This window comes from Ochotona princeps, chromosome 13 (genome assembly GCF_030435755.1).
Source record: "Ochotona princeps isolate mOchPri1 chromosome 13, mOchPri1.hap1, whole genome shotgun sequence".
Lineage (NCBI taxonomy): Eukaryota > Metazoa > Chordata > Mammalia > Lagomorpha > Ochotonidae > Ochotona > Ochotona princeps.
The window spans coordinates 52,786,373-52,806,916 of NC_080844.1; the positions used below are offsets into that span (position 1 = coordinate 52,786,373).

The following is a 20,544-nucleotide window of genomic DNA, read 5'->3' on the forward strand; positions in this document are numbered from 1 at the left end:
CGAAATACGTAAAACCTTGTCCCTACATACTAGTGAAAAATAATCCTAATAAGGCTTGCATACAGGCAGGGAATTTGCAAACATACATAAAAGTAAAAAGCCTCAGAATTGGAAAAGAGAAAGTCAAAATACCCGTGCTGACGGATGACATGATGTTATAGAAGGGAAAGCCTCAACACTCTACCGAAAAGCTTTTAAAACTGACAAATTCAGTGAAGTTGCATGTTACAAAAGAACATAGCATTTTATATGCTAATGATGAACTGGTTGAAAAGAAATTTAAAGAAAGATCCTATTCACAATAACCACAAATTTAGTCATATTTTTAGGGATAAATTTAACCAAAGAAGTAAAAAAAAAAAAAGTGGCTGCAATAACAGTCATCAAATACTGATGAATGAAATCATCAAGGACACACACACCAAAATATAAATAAGTAAGTAATGGAAGATAACTCTTTGCTCATGGATTGGTGGCATTAACATCATTAAAATGTCCGTAGTACCTAAAGTAATCTATAGACTTGATACCATCCTCATCAAAATATCAAAGGCATTCTTTATAGAATTAGGAAAGAGTCTTAAAATTCATTTCGATTTACAAAAGACCCAGCATAGTGAAGGAGATCCCCAGCAAGAAAAACCAAGCCGGAGGCATCACAGGATCTGACGTCTAAACATACAAGTAGTTAAAACAAAAAGGTAGGGCCCGGCGCTATGGCATAGTGGTTAAGTCCTCGCCTTGCACACGCCGGGATCCCATATGGGCACCAGCTCTAATTCCGGCGGCCCCATTTCCCATCCAGCTCCCTGCTTGTAGCCTGGAAAAGCAGTCGAGGACGGCCCAAAGCCGTGGGACCCTGCACCTGCATGGGAGACCTGGAAGAGTCTCCCGGCTTTGGATTGGCTTAGCTCCAGCTGTTGCGGCCACTTGGGGAGTGAATCAGACAGAAGATCTTCCTCTCTGTCTCTCCTCCTCTCTGTATATCTGACTTTCCAATAAAAATAAATAAATCTTTAAAAAATAAATAAGTAAATAAAATGGGATTACATCAGACATTTCTATACAGCAAGAGAAAGAATTGATGTTGCTCAGAAATATAAAAATGGATCTACTGTATGTACCTGCCATCCTACTCCTGGTAACTTATCCAAACGAAATGAAATCAGCATATGAGAAAGTTACCTGTACCCTCATGGCCACGGCAGCTTGATTCGCAATAACTAAGTAATGGAATGAGTCCAGACGCCCATCAACTTATTAATGAATAACAGATCTCTATATACTCTATGGAATAGTACTCAGCCATGAAGAGAATGAAATCTCGCCTTTTGCAGCTAATAGATCAAACTGGAAACCATTCTGATTAGTGAAACACACCAGTCCCCAAAAGACAAATATCAAATATTTCCCTGATCTATGATAACAATTACACAGAGTACAAAAAATGCTATCTAAATGAACAAGATTGACATTTTTGTGACTTGATTATTGTTTGCCACCTGCATTGATACGTCTGAGCAATCAGCTGCGGTTCTCCTGCTTGCCGTGTGTTGATGTGTCTACCTAATGGAGCGTGAAGCCTGGGACTGCTAAATGAAATAAAAACATGTCACTGTCTAAATTAGGGGGAAAAAAAGAAAAAAACAGAGGAGGGGAGAGAAGATAAAGCAGAGGGAAGGGTAGCGAAAGCAGGCAGGATGGAGGGAAGGAGGGGCAGTATGGCTACGCCCCCAACAGTGTAGCATACACTTGAATCATCTTGTATAATTAAAAATCAATTTTAACAAAGAATATAACGAAAGTATGCAAGTACCTGTACTGGGTCTCTAAAATGCACATTTTTAAGGAACAAACCATAAAGAACAGATAAAGTAGGACTATTTTGGAAGTTTGAGACAAGGAAAGACGGTAAGTCCCACAGAATATTACAGCAAGAGCTGACCCTAATCTGTCTCGCCTACACCTTTCCTTCGGTCATAAAAACCTGGGGCCTAGAAACATGCAGATCTCCTGCGGTCCCAGGTGAGCACAGCTTCTGTGTCCTGCCCCGCTGCTTGCTCAGGCTCCTGGGCGGCTCCTCCTCCTGCTGGAGCAAAGCCGGAGGCACAAAGACGACCTCGCGAACCAGCACCACGACCGGACAGCCCTGGGACTTCCGCCTCATTGATTCACCGAGTCTGTCATAGAACGATACAAATAGCTATCCCTTGGGCAATTAAGAGATAGGATTTCCTCTCGGCCTCATCATTTACAACGTAGGAGAAATGACTCCAGTCATTATGTAAACATCATCACCAACAAGAGCGGTTCAAGACTACCCTGCTATTAGTTATCCTCTTACGCTGGGGACAGGTTCCTTAAGAGACAGGGATTGTTCATCCTGATGAAATCAAATCTCAGTGTGAGTTTGGAAGGAGAAAAATACACACACATACACATTGTATGTGTGTGTGTGTGTGTGTGTGTGTGTATGCAGGATGTACCCCTAACTTCCCAGAAATAAGTCTAAATCATGCACTGGGTGTTTCTAAATTAGTCATCATTTGAAGTTGTTCAAGAACACAAACTGATCCTGCTATCAACTAGATCCAAGTCATTTAGCTGTGCCTGAATTCCAGTTATCTCTGCCGCACCAAAACCCTTCGCCAGTCCTCCAGTGACAAACAGCTCGAATCACCCTGCTCAAAAGCAAAAGGCTGCCACCCACTGGTGAGAAATCAGCTTTCAGAAAACCCCCAAGTTGGCCCTTGAGCCCTTAGAGGTGAAAGAAAACAGCTTATTGTCATCTCAGATTAAGGCAAACATGTGGTATTTAACCTTTTGGGATTGGTTCATTTCTCTTAGCATGATGGATTCCAGTCGGGCCCATTTGTCCACAAAGAATTGCATTTCGTTTTTCTTAATAGCTAGTAGCTGGACTCTATGCTTGGTATATGTTTGCAATGAAAGAATCTTGATTGAATTTGAACTGTAATACTGCATCAAGGTGGAGGAATCCACCGGGGGGAGGGGAGGGGGAGGGAGGGGGGGATTCCCAGAGCCTATGAAACTGTCACATAATGCAAAATAATTAACAAAAAAAAAAAAAAAAAAGAAAGAAAGAAAACAGCTTAAACCTGGCAGTTCTTAAGAGGCTCGTCAGAAAGTGACCATAGAGAAATGTTAGCCTGAGAAGTTTCTCACGGTGAGTAAAAGAAAACAGGAAACGGGAAATGAAAACCTCAACGCACAAAAGGAAGGGAATTTGTCCTCAGCAATGCCACTCTGAATGCAGCGCTTGGGGCACAAGATGCTTCCCTCGCGTCCTTTCCCAAGAAGAGTGAAAACAAAATCTCAGAATTGGAATACTTTATTACATTCACACTCCTTTCTTGAATGTGAGCAGTCTTTTTTATTTAAAGAATGTATTAGTACGTTAGGTTCTCAAGGTTACAGCGAATGCATAATTGCTACAATCCAATTTTCACCAATTCTCACATGAATACGGAATTAAAAGAGAACAAACGTCATAGATATCATTCTAATAATATAATGAACCTTTCCTTTGTGAATCCCACAACACAACACAGCTTCTATGAGAAGCTGCCCAGTCTTTGCAAACAGGTTTTCTCATTTGGGATTGTAACCCCTGTTAAGAAGCTTAACCACTGTGAATATATGCCTATAAAGTTTGTCCATTGAAAAGGAAAAAAAAAAATCACTATAAATTCCAACCAGGAAAGAAAGACAAAAAAATGATTTCCTCTAATGATCAGAAAGCTGCAAATTAAAAAGAATGTTTCTCAGAAGAATAATAGAAATATTCCTTCATAAACTATCCATGTAAATAATAGTGAATAAAGTCAGTATTGCATATACATTTGGCCAGCAGCACTATTTACAGCTACCACCTCTTAAGAAATACAGTGACATCCACAGTTGACTCTCTCAACCTAGTGGACATATTCCTTGTAAAAATGAAATGGGAAAGCAGCTATGTTTTCAAATAGGCTCCATGCATGTCTGTTCTAAAATGACCTGCCGTTCTGTTTACTGACTGACTGTTGGAAAGCAGACACACAGAAACAGGAGCCTTCTCCCACCTGTTAGCTCACTCCTTAAATACCCACCAAGCAAGGGCACGGCCAGGCCAAAGAAAGGAGATGTGACATCAGTCTGGCTTGCCCACATGGCTGGCAGAGACCCAAGCTGTTGTATCCCAAGGCACACATTATCAGAAAGCCGAATTAGAAGCAGTTCTGGGACTCAAACCCAGACACCCCGAGGCAAGGTGCATGCAACTCAGAGCGTGTCTGAACTGATCACCGAACACCAGCCTCTGGCCTACAGCTTTAGCAGGGGAATGACTGACTCAACGGAGTGCAGAGATTCTCACAGGTGGTCAGATACGTGAAGTGGATTTTTCTTGTGATAAACTAGAAACAGGCGGGTGTTCTATCAGTCACAGGTTTCTCCCTGAACACTAGCAATCCTCGCTAATTAATTTCACAAATCATTTCATTCCAATCAGTTAATTCAGTAAGATCTGAAAAACTAGCATGGGTGTCGCCTCTCCTATCAGCCAGGGACATGACCAAATCCAGAGATGGCAATACGGTAGCTCACTCCGAGGCCCAGGGCTCAACCTGCACAGGCTGTCAGCCCCACATAGGAGGGAGAGAGAGACCCTGGTACCACCGGCTCCAGAACCCGCACACAGCTGCCCACAGCATTACTATCTCCTTGGCAACCCCTGCAATGTCGGGTCTCCAGCCTCCAGGTCAGGTTTGAGGAGGCTGTGTCCACATATTCGTGAGCGTTAGGGGCTATTAGGACAATAGAGACCACAATGAAAGGCGAACCTTGCTAATGTTTATAGCAAAGAATATGTAAATAGTGAACAACCCAGAAACAAGGATGAATTTCTACAGATGGAAAACTCTTTTCTATGATCACATCAGTAAAAACTACTACAGGAGAACAAAACAGGATAAAATCCATCCATAGAAATTTCATGATTTTCCCCATTTTTCTGAATAGCCTATATTTATGAATTAAATACCCCATAAATTACAAATTCTTTTTCTTAGCTTCCAAGAACTACCATAATAAATCACTATGTGGATTAGAGCTCCCAACATATATTCTCTCAAAGTTTGGAAAGCAGAATTTCATAGTGAAAATGTCAACTGTACCATGCTTCTCTGCATGTTCTAAAGCAAGGTCCACCCTTACTTCTTCCTATCTTCCAGTAGCTTCTGGAAACTTCTAGGATTCCTTGACTTGTGCCTCTACTACCACATGTCTTCTTCTGGCTTTATATACAAAAACTGCATATACAAAATGCAGTGTCCAGGTGGACATGAATTTTAGAGAAGACAGCACTCAATTCAAGTACATTATTTCAGGGCTTTTTTTTTCCCCCCTTTTCTGAGACAAAGAACCATTATCTCATCAAAGACTGCTTTATATTACTTTGGAATCCACATACACCCAGCATAAGGTTCGGTAAATATTGATATGTAATGAACACTTGGTGAATGGTGAAGAGAAGGAATAGTATCAGGAACAAAGGGAAAATACATAAATTAAAAATAGATAGGGGCAGGCATGTGGCCCAGTGCTTTAGAGACACCCACATCCAACATCAGGGTGCTTGGTTTTGAGTTTCACATCCGGTTCTTGGTGTCAGCTGACTGCCGCCGTGCCCCTGGGAGGCAGCCAGTAAAGGCCTAAGTACTTAGATCACTGCCAGCAATACGGGAAAATAAGCCCTGGTTCCAGCAGGTCTTTAGAGGGTGAATATCTATCTATTGATCATATCTATTCTTTCTTTTTTTCTGTCTCCTTTTTTCCCCTCCTTCCCTCTCAAATTAAACATAAGTTTTGAAGCTCAAATGAATCATTTTATATTGAAATAACTTTTAAATAGTTACTTATTTGAAACGCAGAGTCTCAAAGAGATGGGGGAGAGGGAGAGATTTTCTGTCTACTCGTTCATGCCCAAATTGGTCAGAGGCCAGATCAAAGCCAGGAGCCTAGAACTCCATCCATGTCTCCAACATAGGTGGCAGGGGCACAGGTATTTGCACAGCTTCTGTTGCTTTCCTAGGCACATTAGCAGGGAGCAGACCAGAAATGAAGCATCCAGGACTCAAACAAGCACCCATACTGGATACTGGCATTGCAGGCATTCACCACAATGCCAGCCCTACAGAGAAAACTGTTTTCACCCTTGCTTTAGCTCACACTTCACTGAGGTCTAGGAATGATTTTTTAAAGCACCTCCTTACCCCATCATGTTTTGTTGCCAGTTGTTGAAGTAGGCAATGAGTATATTAGCAACTGAACATCCACATCTTGCAAGGATTTCAGATCACCCACCACTCACAAGAGAGCATAGCAGCTTTTCTGTCTTATTTTTAATACAACAGCTCATCCACCCTGATGGGAAACCTGTGCAGCCAACCCTCTACGACACACTTTGAAAAATCAGTGTTGATTGGCAGATTAGTTAGATTTGGCTCAGAGCTGTACTCACTTTTCCGTGACAGTCTGGAAGCACGAAATTGCCAGATTTTGCACTACAAGAAATAGAGTCTGTAGAATTGTGTCCAGTGATTGAAATGTATGACAAGTGACACATTCCCTGATACAGCTTCTCAAGATTCCTGCTGGAATCTTCCTTTGGTTACAAGTTGGTTCACACCATCTATAGCAACACTCACACCCTATCAGTCAATACAAATGGAAGGAGATGTTTGGGCTTGACAATGTAATAGTTCACAGATATCTGTAAAGCACAAACTTAAGTGAGATTTCAGGACAAACTTCCTTTTCTCTCCAGCAATCATATCTGGATTCTTTTTCTTCATGAGTTTGAACACCCAATTCAGTAGCTCCTCATCCATGTAGTCTCTTTCTGAGCCAGGCCAAGAGGAGCCTGTCTGGTTACTGAATCAAATTCTATCATCTTTCTTGATGTTCTTGTCTTCTAGAGCTCCATTCTTCTCTACTCTCTCATCCTCAACTGGGAACTAGATATCCTTTTTGTTCTGAACATCGCTTTCAATGTTAACATTCTTTACACCTGTCTTCAGCTTCATCAATATTGACTATCTTTTCTGTTTTATTTTTTCTTCTTTTGTTTAAAGAAGTTCAAATCATCTAGATCGGAAGTATATTCTTTCCTGCTGTCCTCCTCATTTAACTCTGGTTCCAACATTTTTATTTCCAAGGGTTGGATCCCTTCCATCTGGGTACCCCCTACCTCATCTAGAATAAAAGGTTGCTGCTTCTTTGTCATCTTCTTATTCATAGTAAGATCAAAAAGCATCTCATCCCTGGACATGGCTGTGGCTCAAGTGGACTCAGCACAGTTGGAAAGTCAGGTGGGTCAGCCCCACGAACCCACAACAGCTCTAGTGGCGACCTCTCCCTCCACTGCACCAGGCTCTTGCGTCTCTATGGAGATAATGTGTAAATCACTATAACTTCAAAGACAATTTTGAACCTTTTCATAACCCATCATAACATTGTAATGTACTAAAGAATTTGATATTATCATGCTTACTATTCCTTCACAGATATCATAGTAAAGACTGCTTCCTAAATAGACCTAAAGGGCAACAACAGTAGCACTCCACATGCACACCACCTAAAATCATGTAACCTAAAGACGTTAAGTAAACATTACTCAAAACCAGGAAAAGGAGAAAGAATTTCATCAAAGATGGACTCCCAATAAAACTGTTAAATGTATACTGACAATAGGAAGCTGTACTTTCTGTCATTGTCTATACTTATAATGTCTTGTCACACTTAAATACAGAGTGATGGACCCATGGCTGGTTTTGAAGAACTATACTATGGTAAAAATTTAGGGGCAATCAGTGAGGGGAGAAGAATTGGGAGGGGATGGAGAAATCCCTGAGCCTATGGAACTGTATCATAAAATACATTTTTTAGAAAAGTGTTCCTTTGTTTGGGTAGGTAAGCGAGTGATAATAATAGGGCAATAAGTTTGCCAAAGTAGTTCAGGATTGTTAAGTAGGTCAGGAAAGCAAGTAGGTATCAGGCAAGCAGACTTGAAGATTAAATAAGGATAGGTAAGTAGACGGATGAACATTATCTGTGGACATGTTTGTATATGCCTATTTTCTACTTTCCAAATTTCCTAACTTCTCAGAGCGTGATATGAGAGAAAGAAAAAAATCGCCAGGATGCAATGAGAAATTTAAAGGCAGACTAAGGTGTAAGAAGTCTAAAAGGAGAAACTAACTAAGCTTGTCACTGCACACTTAGCACTTAAATTGAAAGCATTCAAAACAGCCTGTCCTAACCACATGGCGCATTCCAGTTCTGCATTCTCAGAATCCTTCATTATCCATCACAGTGCAGGATGGGATCTTTGACTCCCCATGGGCCCCTTGGACCCAGGGACCCTAAAACCCAGATGCGGGGAGTGGGGAGCCTCTTGCTAGCCAAGTAGCTCAGCAAGAAAGAGGTCTAAGCTTACCGGTTCTGAGCGACATCAGTCTTGCCATTAAAATCCAACTTCTAACATTCTCAAGTAGCTCATGATTCAAATAGTAACACTTTAATAGTTTGTACAATGAGTCCTAATCTATTCACTGTGTCAGAACAGTTTATGCCATATTATATTATTTTTTAATAAATGAAAGCTTACTTCAAGGGCCTTTGAAAAGCATAGGAAATATTCACAGAGGCCTCAACTCAGAAGAGAGAAGAATCAGTTTGTAACAGGACAACAAAGATAGCTGTTATGGCAAAGCCAGCTAAGCCGCTGCTTAGGACGCCACAACTCCTGTCAGAGGGCCGATTCCAGCTCCAGCCACTCGCCACTTCCATCTAGCTTTGAAGCAGCAGACGACAGCCCAAGTGCTGGGGCTGCTGCCACCCACCTGGGAGACTTACGTGAAGTTTCTCACTTCTGACTTCAACATGGCCTGATTTCAGCAGCTGGGGGTTTTGAGGAAATAAGCCAGCAAACGTAAGATGACTTTGTGTCTCTGTCACCCTACTTCCAAATTAAAATAAATAAGCCTTTTATTTAAAAGAGAGAGAGGTTCACAGTTTTATAACCCTCAAAAGATTACCAGGTGCCCAGATGCCATTCAAAACATTCCAAGATGGGGTCTTGCTTCCCTGTGCTACCCATGATCTCAAGGACAAACACTGGAGAAAACTAAAAGGCAAGATGAAGGCATGCATGAACCAAGAATAAAACACCTTTCAATGATAATGAGGATGGCAGATTATTATTTATCCCAACATATTTTCAAAAACTAAAGCATCAGCTCATGGGCAGCTTCCAACGTCAGCTTTTTCACGTCCTGTTCTTCCAAACTTAGAACTGCCTTGTCCTTCAAGTTCATGCCTTCGCCACCACCAGACAGTAACCAAAGCCCCAACACATTCAAGTCAACCAGGAAGATTTTTCTAATGAGAAGGTGCAAACAATAAAACCATGACACTAAGCAAATGTCTTCGGTCTTATGATCAAGTGAGGAAAAATCCCTTCCAAACTATTCCTTCCAGCTCTTTCCCAGAAAGAAAAAAATATATCTACTCCTTTCACCCCACACCCCACTGGTTCTCCTTTTTATTTTTGGCCAATAGGCCACTTTCCAACCCCAAACACACACCATGGCATGCCAGCCAGGGAAAGGGAATAGATGTGAAGACTGCCTGCCAAGTGACAGTGTCTCCACAGGACACTCACCCTTGAAGCTGTCCCCTTACCCAGCTACAGACAAAATGCTTCTGCCAGCGGCACAGGAGTCAACTCTTCAAGCTTGGGTGATGACTGTCCGTGATGCTGTCCTCGGAAGGTGAGCATGTTTCCCCACATCACTTGTGAATTTGAAATGCATAGCATGAAAATAGGTCAATGTTATCCAGCTATTTTTACATAGAGGACTGGTCAAAATAGACTAGGGAGGAGAGGCCAGAGGGAAAGTTTACATTTTTTATATAAGCTTGGAAACTATGATAAATAATGTCATAAGCAACTATTGCTTAAGCCAGTTCTGTCCAAGCAACCGTATCACCGAAAATATGGATAGCTTCATGGAATACCCACCAATACCTCACGCAATATCCTTAGGAAAAGGTGAACAATTTGCTTTTCTCATTTCGGTTACACTGGGAAATAAATAAAATTCTACTTCTTTATTTAGCACTTCCTTTCTAAGGGGAGATCTGATTATATCAGCAACAGCTCAGCCTACAGGTATCAGCTGTTCATCAATGTCGTCGCCGCCCAGAGCTGGGCTGGTACAAAGCCTGGAATAGGCGGGTGCAGGGGCCCAGACTTTAGCCATCCTCTACTGCTTTCTCAGGACATTAGCAGGGAGCTGGATTGGAAGTAGAGCAGCTGACACACAAATCAGTGCTCACGTGAGGTGCCAGCACTGCAAGCAATGGCTTGCCATACCACACCACAGCACTGGCCCTGATCAAGGTCAGCCTTGAGGTACAGAGAATTGTACATGTATCTCTTTCCTCCAAAGATTTCTCATTCCAAGTGATCATTCAGAAACACTTTCCTTGTTGTTCTTGTTTAGCTATCTCAGCTTGAATTGGGTTCTGTGGGTCAAATGAGAAGCCACACACATGGCTAAAGCACCCAGAAACTTTGAGATGTCCACTAGAAAAATTCTAAGAATATAGATTTGGTGAAAATTAGAATTTAATTGTCACCATGAAAGCAACAATTTTTTTGCCAGTCAGCTCCATCTCAACATACCTGACAGTTCTCTGCTGGGGCTCCCCTCCTGCTGCTCTCAGAGCCATCCGCGCCGTCACGCAGCTCTCAGCCTCCCTAACCCCCCCATTTCTTCATGGGAGTGGTAGAGCAAAGATACACACACAGGCCTGCTTCTCTGGCTACAAATGCCTTCTACATCTCCACTGCCTCCCTGGGCCAGCAGGCAGCAAGTGAGCTATGAGACTAAGCCAGCCATTGGAGCTCAGAGTCCACATTTTCAACCCCTCGCTGATGGAGTCTCCGAGAACCACAGTGGTCTACTGATCAAGGTCCAGTCAGTGGAGCGCCACATGCCCACACCACCGGAACAATAGTGAATGGAGGGAGGGATGCTGGCTAGGAAAACCCAAGAAACAACATCCACACCAAGTAGAGCAAGTAGGCAGGGACTCCACTGACAGTTGCAAATTCCTATCTCTCATAGGCTTCAAGCAAAGGATGAATATAAAAATTATATTAAAAGCTCAATCAGGGCCCAGTGCAGTGGTCCAGTGAAAGCTAATGGTGCCAGTTCTCTTTCTGACCCGACTCCTTGATTTGAATCGACTACAGCTATGTGTTAGGTCTTGGTTATAAAATAGTGACAAATAATGAGTGTCTATGTTCCTTTTCTGGACTGTACCTCTTTCCATTTAAAAGAGCACTTTTCTCTATTTTGTAAACACACACTTTAGCTTCCTCAAAACGCTGCAAACTTTTCAAAAACAGCAAGACAAAATGGGTAACTGTACAAAAGAAAATGCAAGTGAGCTGCTCCTTGCTCCGCTGTCACCCGGGTGCTTAGAACTCAGCCTGACCCAGGTTAGGCTACAGAACCATGCAACAGGCGCCATCCACGCAGATGGTCAGGCAAAACTATGGTGACCCATGTCTTATAATGTCTTGGAATGAATCTAATCAGAGCAGGTCAACTTCAGTTTTGCCAGGAGTACATAGAGGATTCTCACTCAAGGCACCCCTCAGATAATTGACATTAAAATGAAGGAACTGGTTAGATGACAAAGTTTCATCCAATATTTAGAATTCTGAATTGCATGATGCTAATATCAGCTCAGTGCCCCTGCAGCTATTTAACATTTGAGATGAAGATGTATGATAGGTGAAGTTGAATTTACATTAATAGGATTTTCTTATAAAGCCAACTCCTTCCACTTTAAAGTATAATTGACACGTTAAAAATCCTAATGTATTTATAGTGCACACTATTGTATACGTTATGAAATGACCTAATCCAATTAATTAACATGAATTACCTCAGACTTTTTTGTGGTGAGATCATTTAAAATATACTTCCTTAGCAATTTTCAATTTTATCACACCTAATTAATCACAGTCACGATGCCATACAGATTTCCAGGTCTTATTGATCTTATAAATGAAATACTCTGTGCCTTTTTCCCATCCTTATGGCCATTTCCTCCTCCTCCTCGCAAGCTCTGTCAACCACGGTTCTATTCTGTGGCTGTACAGCTGCTTCTTGGAATCCACATGTTGCAGTCTGTGTGGCCCTGTGCCTGACTTACTCCTTTGGCACAGACCTTACAGGTTCACCAACGTTGTCATAAAAGGCACAATGTTCTTAAGACTGAGGACCATCCTATCTTTCTATATATAGATAGATATAATGTATCTGCATATATATGTACATATGTATCTATACGGAAATGTATATATACATATATATATGCTTTTTCTTCACTTATCTATCAACAGACATTTAGGTTCATTCCGTATCTTAGCTATTGTGAAGGCCACAATGAATATAGGAGTGCAGCTATCTCCGACATACTGACTTCATATCCTTTGAATATATATTCAGAAGGGAAAATTCTGGTTCATATTTTTGATTTTCTCAGGAGACCCCAGTACAGTTGTACCAATTCACATTCCCACCAACAGTGTACAAGTTTCTCTCTTGCTCTCAGGCCCTCAGCCACATTTATCACACGCCTTTTTGCTAAATACTCATTTTTATGGGTGTGAGGTGACACCTCACTGTAGTGTCCATGTGTGTTTTCCTGAGTGATGACTCATGATGTTGGGTACCCTTTCATGCCCATTGAGGGAACTGCCCACTTCTCTGATTATTCGATGTTTTTCTATTAAGGTGTATAGGTTTCTTATAAATTTTTAATGTTTATATTTTGCCAGAAAAAGGTTTTCTCTCTCTAGATTATATCTCCTTAAAACATTAAACAGGCTAAATGTCTTCATACTTTCAGATCCTTACAAATTCAATAGTACTTCTCTTCATATACTGGAGATTAGCAATATTTATGAAATTCATAAATACTCATTTAGACTATATTTAAATATCTTCAAGACCATTCATTGCTATTTCAGAATATAATACTGATTCTAATATACAGATTTTTCTCATTGCTCCATGGCATGGGTTGGAACATAATTTGACTTTCCCCTAAAAACTCTTATTTTAAAATCTTATCTCCCATATTTTTAAGTCAGTCGATTAAAGATGAAACACAATTAATGTACAATTTCTGAAAGTGGGACCTGGGAAGCCCTTTGGTTTGGAATAGGTTTGGGCTGAAGGTTGTAGGACTCAATCATTGTAGAAAGACACCAGGTTATAAAGCAAGCGAGCACTTCCTATGTTTCGCTGATTTCGGCTCACTGTGCGATCATTGCTCTGTACGCATGCCATCCCCATCAGACACCAAGCAAACACGGCTACCTGATTTGGACTACAAACCTTCCAAACTTAATCCACATTAAAACGGCTTCCTTCCTAAGAAACTCCTCTCTGGCATTTGAGTTACAGTAACACAAGGCTCGTCAGTACACTCCACATAGTCCGTGTGTCCCTGATAACTCACTGAAAATCTGCCCGCTGCGTCTCGGATGCCCTCCCCATCTTGACACAAGCAATACATCGTACCTGATCAATGCTTCCAGAAGAGTCCGATGCCGCAGGCAGCAACTAAGATTTGGGGGAACAAACTCTGCTAGGGCATTCTGCATACAACCCAGCAGTCAGCCAAGAGCCAAAGCTCTCCGCTGCAGGTGTGGTTCTTAAAATACGCTGGAGATCATTAGCGAAAATCAGCAGCAGATTAGAGAGATAACAGAACCAGGTGTCTGGGAGCAGAACCTGGGGGTTTGACACTGTTAGCAGGGTCCGTGGGGTCAAGGTCAGAGCCTCAGGCAGCACACATTCCCAAGATAATTGCCACAGGTTCTGCTCACCTCTTCTCTCCAGCACGTGGTGATCCACCCAAGAAACCTGCTGGCTGGGATAATGAGTAATCAGCACACTAAAGACCCACAGGTGAGTTAAATTGATAGGAAATGTGACCCCCAAGTGAATAAGTCACTGGGACAGGCATTGAGGTGCTCCTCAACCTCAAGGAAAGGGCAACCCTCGGGTCCCCTGCTTTCAAAAACATCTTCCCTCTGACTTTTCTCCAACCCTGTTTATTCTCATTCCTTCTAAGTCTGAACTTAGTCACCCTCTCAGAGTGATTATGGATTAAAAAAAAAAAAAAAAAAAAAAAACCTAAGCACACCTTAATAGGGGGAGAGTTCTGCCTGACTCAGAAACTGCTGTGCAAACTAACTGATCCTTGTAAACCTGCCACCAGTACCAATGGTACCAGCTTTACTTTATAATGCTCCTATCTGATCAGACTGCTAGGAAGTTTCTAGACATTTATTGGTGAATTGTTAGATTTTATGACAGCTCCAAAAGACAGAGGACAGGTATTCCTACTCTTAGAGAACATAATGAAATATACCCACAATCACAGATTAAGAGACCAAAAAAATCTTCAAACTCATCATAATCACTAGAAACTAAAAATAACCCAAAATTTCTTCAATGGGTGAGTGACATGACAAACTATGCTAGAACCACTCAGTATGAAAACAGAAGGTTTTGTATGAAAATTGGGCTGGGCCTCCAGGCCTTACACTGATTTAAGAAAGCCAACACCAAATGATTATTTAGAACATGATTGCATGAATACCTCACAAAGTCAAACTGCAGTTATAGAAAATGAATTAGGGTTAGAGAGAGGTTGTAACTCCAAAGGGTTAGCAGAAGGGAGTTATCTGAAATGATGGAACTATTTTATATTCTTTTTATATTATTAATAGTGACTACATATGTATGTTGAAACTCATAGAATGGTGCATCAAAATAAAGGTGAATTTGATTTCATATTAAGGAATGTTTAAAAGTGTGTGACTCTAGGGCCCAGCGCCGTGGCCTAGTGGCTAAAGTCCTTGCCTTGAACCCACCAGGATCCCATATGGGCGCCGGTTCTAATCCCGGCAGCTCCACTTCCCATCCACCTCCCTGCTTGTGGCCTGGGAAAGCAGTCGAAGACAGCCCAAAGCTTTGGGACCCTGCACCCGTGTGGGAGACTTGGAAGAGGTTCCTGGTTCCTGGCTCCAGATCGGCACATCACCGGCTGTTGCGGCTCACTTGGGAAGTGAATCATCGGAAGGAAGATCTTCCTCTCTGTCTCTCCTCCTCTCTGTATATCTGACTTTGTAATAAAAATAAATAAATCTTAAAGAAAAAAGTGTGTGACTCTTGAAATAGAATTATTTTTTCAAGAATTATTTTTACTGAAAAGGCAGAGTTACAAAAAGAAGGAGAGACAGAAAAAGGTCTCCCATCCACTGGTTCACTCCCCAGATGGCTGCAATAACTGGAGCGGAGTTGATCTAAAGCTGGGAGCCTGGAGCTTCTTCTGGGTCTCCCACACATACGCAAGGTCCCCAGAAGACAAGCCATCCTCCTCTGCTTTCCCAGGTCATAAGCAGGGAGCTGGATGTGAGGTGGAGCAGCCGGGGCATGAGCCAACACTCATATGAGATGCTGATACTTGCAGGTGGAGGATTAGCCAGCTAAGCATATTGCACTGGTCCTGAAACACAATTGTTAAGTCAATTCCAACACCACCTCTTTTCTTAGCTGGTTTTTTTGTTTGTTTGTTTTTGTTTGTTTGTTTGGCTATCACAATAATCCTATGAATCAGATATTACCATATCCATTTCACAGGTGTTAGAGAAAACAGAAGCAAATGAAGGTTAACATCCAAGCTTTTCAAAGTCATCAAGGGGCAACCTGACATTCCTACAGGCAGGCCATGATTTTTCCCCCATCCTGTGAACACAGCATGTTTTGCTAACTCTGCATTATTTACTTGTTGGAGCTTTTAATATTGAGCAAAACTGAGAATGACATCAACACCTTAAAGGCAATTAAACACACCACTGATGGACAATTTAAAAGTTAACCCATTTCTTGAAGATAGCTTTTTCAATTATAGCAGGACACACACAGAACTTCTAAAATATTGAAATATTTCTAATATTCAAAATGTTTCATACCTTTTATATTTTATAATATCTCTCAGCTACATTCCCACCTGAATTTCAGTTTTAATTTTATTTACCTTTCCCTAAATAAACTTAGCTTATGGTTTCTCATGGGTTCCCTGAAGCATCTCAGAGCAACTTGGAACCTTAAATGTACTTAAATGCCACCTTTCCAGCTATGGCAAATTGAATCTAATTGATGTTTCTTTTTTAATTATGTCTTTGTTCCGTTAATATAGCTGACTTTTAATAGGAGATTTATTAAGGTAATTTTAACCTCAATTTGAATGCAACTGAGTTTCCGTGTTATACATTCAATAGAGATGCAACTCATTTTCTAATTACTGAGGGCTAATTAGAAATTAGATGTTGATTTATTTTATTTGTTGCTCATTTACTTGGACTCCTTTTTCATGTCATTACCTCTAAAAATATGTACATTTCATTAATTATTTTTGATGACTGCTTTAATGGGTTGCAGAACAAAGCAGTAATTTTGAAAATTATAACCTTCTGATCCCTATATTTAACAAAGACTCCACACTCTAAAAGATATTATTAACTTGACAGTAATTAAAAACTGTAAGCACACTCTACAGCAAGATGTATTATGATTTCAATAAATTTCTAAAATGAGACGAACAATCCTTTAAAGTTTCTATCACATAAATTATAAGAACACATGCAAATGGGTTTATCTGTATAATATGAAGATTATTTGGAGAAACTTAAAATCCGGGATATAATTAGGAAAACTAATTTTTTGAACACCTGCTTTTTGCTAAGAATATTATGTATTTTATTTCATATTTCTAGCAACACTGATACATTGCACTCTAATTCCCCATTTATAAATAAGGTAACTGTGGCATTGAATAAGATTAACTCTCCTAAGCCAAGCAGAGGGATCTGCTGTGCAGTTTGGATACTAAAGCCAAAGTGACATGGAGCATTTGAAGGGAAAAACAGGGCATCCTCATGGCTGAAGCATGACATTGGGGAAGGTGGCTTCAAAGCTGACGCCACGCCACAGACAGGCAGCAGCTGTGGGGGTGCAGCGGGTGCCTGAGACGCGCTAGGATCTCAAGCCTTGCCACCATCATGATTTTCTGATTGTCTGAACTGTAGACACCCAGACCACAAAGCACTGTCCAGGATTGAGTTCATATTCCATCTCAGCTTAGGTCCTTCTACGCTATGCCATATGTATTACCCATTAACTACTTCAGCTGGTATAAGCTCATAGTGAAGTAAGAGCTCAAGATGAGTGAATAATAAAAAGCAGCAGCTTTCAATTATGGCTCTTAACCTGCAGCTCCTACTTCCTAGAAAGAATGTTTGTTCATCATTCGCCTGGTTTTAGTTTTCTGACACTTCATAACTCTTAAGTATTAAAGTCACCGCTATGTCATTTAGCCCCTGTTTATCTATCCGGTGTCTTTAACTTCTATATGTTTTTTGCATCTCTCATATTCAGAATTCTTCCAGTCACTGCTGTATCCCAACCATGGATCCAAGGATGGAACACGGTGAGAAAAGCAAGTCTCTCTCTGCAGGAGGGATTCTACGCAGCTTGTTCATGATCCAGACGAGACGCATAAGCTAGGAATTAACCACCAGGGAAGGGCATCCAAAAAGACAACCTGCTGTTGCAAGCAAAACTTCCGTTGGGCAAGAACCGTCCTTTAGTAGTCCTGCTGCAGGGGACTGGCCCGCAAAGAGAGCATCAAATTTGGAACAGGACAGACACAGGGGGATGTGTTGCTGCAAGGGCTGTGTTTCCAGTGGCATGCTAAAGAAAGTGCTGTTGTGATAGGGTCCCACTTCCTCTGAGCTTAGAAAGGTTGTCAGGAAAAACTGCCCATTCCATGACCAGGAAGATGCACATATAAGAAAACTTCAATTATCCATTTAAGCAGTGTTTTTTGTTTTTTTTTTGTTTTTTACTTTTCAAGATGCTTTTGTTTTCCATCCCTGTATCAGTCCCACGAGAACACTGTGAAATGGGGGAGCAGGTGTTAGCCCCTATATTTTCAGAGAAGGAAACTGGAACCACAGTGGTTTTGATGGGACTATAGTCACATGTGTGTCAATAGCCGCACCTGGTTGGACCCACCTCTTCGCAACTGTAAGCTTTATGGTTCTGGAAATAAAGTTAAAACAAGAACTAGGAGGAAAAAAAAAAACAACAAAACCTCACTCTTCACTCTGAGCAAAGCACCCTCCTCCCACAATCAGACTTTTCTTTCAACGCTTAACTAAATGCTCTTCATTCCTTCATAATTCATCTTATACCATCCTGTGTTCCCCTAATTTTTGATTACAGAATTTAGTTGAAGAATCTAATTATCTTTTACCAAGGCATTGTCATGTATCAGCCCTAGGTTTATGAAGAAAGTCATCGCCACATGCCACGGATGGGCTGTTGCAGTTTTAATACTTTCATTTGAAATGAAGACAAAGATAAAGCTTACCTGTGGATGTAAACAGGGCCCAGCAGCTTCTTTAGGACGCCACAGGGGCAGCAGGTAGGTCTGACTGCTGCTCTGGCTGCTGTGGAAACCTCAAATAGTTCTGCTTTCTACAGAAAGCTTGAGAGTGGAGGGGACCTGAAACCAACATGCAGAAGAAAGCAGTGGCAAAGGGACAAGTTCTGGCCTGCTGACCTCTGACTGACCTAGGTCAGCACGCCCCTCCTTGGGGCTGTTGCTACAGCTGTTATTGTTAAGGCTGGCTTTAAAACGGCCTCACTTGCTTGTAATGAGGAGCGGCTGGCTAATTGCCTACTTTGTAGACTTGTGATAATTAAATGAAGCAATATATATAATGCTTAAGACTATCCCTAGGATATTCAAATCCTCAGTAAAGGTTAACTGTTGTAATGATGGAAAGGACAATGAGGCAAATGGGCGTGTCTGGTATTTTTTATCCTGGAGAGCATCCAATATGGCATTGCATATTTGGTACATACTAATTAAATGCTACTTGAAGATCTTGCTGCTTCTCTTTGTAAAACTATAAAGAAATAATTGTAAGGAGAGATTTTAATGTTTCAAATATACTTTTTCCATTGTCATTTCTCACCACCAGTGTCATGAACATTATCTTCATTCTTCATTGCTAACTCAAGAACTTCAAGTTAGAATCGAAATGATGAGAAATATTTCGTTTTCTATTTGCTGTAATTTTAAAGATGTATTGATTAATTGGTTTGAAAGGCAAGAGCACACAGAGGGAGAGAAAAAATTTCCCAAAGCCTGGTTTACTCCCCAAAGGGCTGCAAAGCCGGAACTGGCCCAGACTGATGCCAAGAGCGAGCAAGCTCACCCAGGTTTCTCACATGAGTAGCAGGACTCAAATACTTGCTCTATTATCCAAGACTGCCCAGGAATTTGGATCAGAAGTGAAGTAGCTGGATCCCATGGAATAGATCAATGGTTAAATCCTAACCTTGCATACTCCAGGATCCCATAGGGATACCAGTTCATGTCCCAGCTGCTCCATTTCCCATCCAGCTCCCTGCTTGTAGCCTGAGAAAGTAGTGGAGGATGGCCACAGCCCTGGGACCCTGCACCCACACAGGAGACCCAAAAGAAGTTCCTGGCTTCAAATCGGCTCAAGCTTCAGCTCTTGCAGCCACCTGGGGAGTAAATTAGTGATCGGAAGATCTTTCTATCTCCTTCTCTCTGTAAATCTGCCTTTCCAATTAAAATAAATACGTCTTTAAAAGCAAAAAAGTGAAGTAGCTAGGTTTGACCACTGTGGGATGCAGGACTCCCAAACAGTGGCCTAACTCATTGTGCCGTAACTCCTGTCATTGTCATTCTATGTTAAGAGGAATAAGGATTTTTTGTTTGTTTGTTTAATGAAGGGAATGCTATAAGTTGCTGGTGCTGATGAAAACTGATGATTTTGCAAATGTTTCGTTTTTCAGAAGCTTTCTTATGGACTTTGAGAATTAGGATCCCAAGAGAGTCGAGGAATACGTGCACATTGTGCGCATGTGGTTCAGCGCTTTGAAACAGACCCAAAGGCCACGGCACAGCTAATTCCTGGTTCTCTGGGTAGGAAAAATACACTAATAAGGACAACCACAAGGACAACTGTTAATCAAGTTTGCAAAGATCCAAGTGAGCAAAAGGGATTAAAAACTAAAGGATGAGTCTATATGATTGATTATGACTACTAATTCTTATCTTTATCATCTATATCATCGCCGTTACCAATCATAGCATTAGGCTAACTCTTGAACCCTCCAGTGTATTTACAATCACAATGGGGATTTGCATAGGATTTTCAGGAGCTTGACTATGTTAACATAATTTTTGGTAAAGACAGCAAACAAGAAAGAAACCCTGTCCAAATTCATTCCCAGGAAATGATCAAAATCATTCATTTATAAAAAGTCCCAAAATCAACCT

At 41.2% G+C, this 20,544-nt stretch overlaps 1 pseudogene; it reads right to left on the reverse strand.

Moving 5' to 3' along the window:
* Positions 1–1,960: 1,960 nt before the first annotated feature.
* On the reverse strand, positions 1,961–7,333 carry LOC118759444 (eukaryotic translation initiation factor 2 subunit 2-like; annotated as a pseudogene).
* Between the last annotated feature and the right edge of the window lie 13,211 nt (positions 7,334–20,544).